The following is an 882-nucleotide window of genomic DNA, read 5'->3' on the forward strand; positions in this document are numbered from 1 at the left end:
CACACACGCACACGCACACAAATATATATATACACACACACATACATATACATATATATACGCATATATACATATATATACATATATATACATATATATACGTATACATATATGTATACATATATATATACATAAATATATACACATATATATATATATACACACATAAATATATATACACATAAATATATATATATATATATATATATATATATTCATTGCTACGATTTGGTCACCAATGCATGTATTAAATTTAAAATGTAAAAATAGGGGATGGTCAGTGGGGCCCCAATAAGGCAGCCCTTAAAAAATAGACCTCCTTAGGACATTCGCTGGGATTAGGGGAGTTGTTGGTTTGAGTCTTGTTGTCCTTGCACCAATGGTCAAGGAGTTAAAAAAAACATAAAAATGTAATGGACAGAGAAGCAACACTCAAATTTGTTATAAGATTTGATAGATATGTATATTCTCCTCTCTCTCACTCTTTCTTTCTGTTTGTCTGTTTGTATATATGTATATAGTATTACACAATCATCTTGAATTACATGCCTATACACACACACACACACCTGTAAATGAGTGAGTATGTGGGGCACAACTATTATCAGCTTGTATGCACAGCTTTTAGTAAACAACATTCTCAGTCACGAATCTATGAACCAGCCATCTGCTATGTTAAACTCATCAACAACATTGTTAGTGAAGTGTATTAATTCCTGAGCAGCCAACCTAAAACGCACAGCAACAAAGCCTTACCATGAACCATCTGCTTTCAATGGTACACAAATGTAAATATATTTATTAAACTCTTTTACCTTTTTATGCTGGAGGAACTGCTCGGAAAGGTTTTAGTCGAACAAATTGACCGACCCCCCCCCCCCC

This window comes from Octopus bimaculoides, chromosome 14, assembly GCF_001194135.2.
Source record: "Octopus bimaculoides isolate UCB-OBI-ISO-001 chromosome 14, ASM119413v2, whole genome shotgun sequence".
Taxonomy (NCBI): domain Eukaryota; kingdom Metazoa; phylum Mollusca; class Cephalopoda; order Octopoda; family Octopodidae; genus Octopus; species Octopus bimaculoides.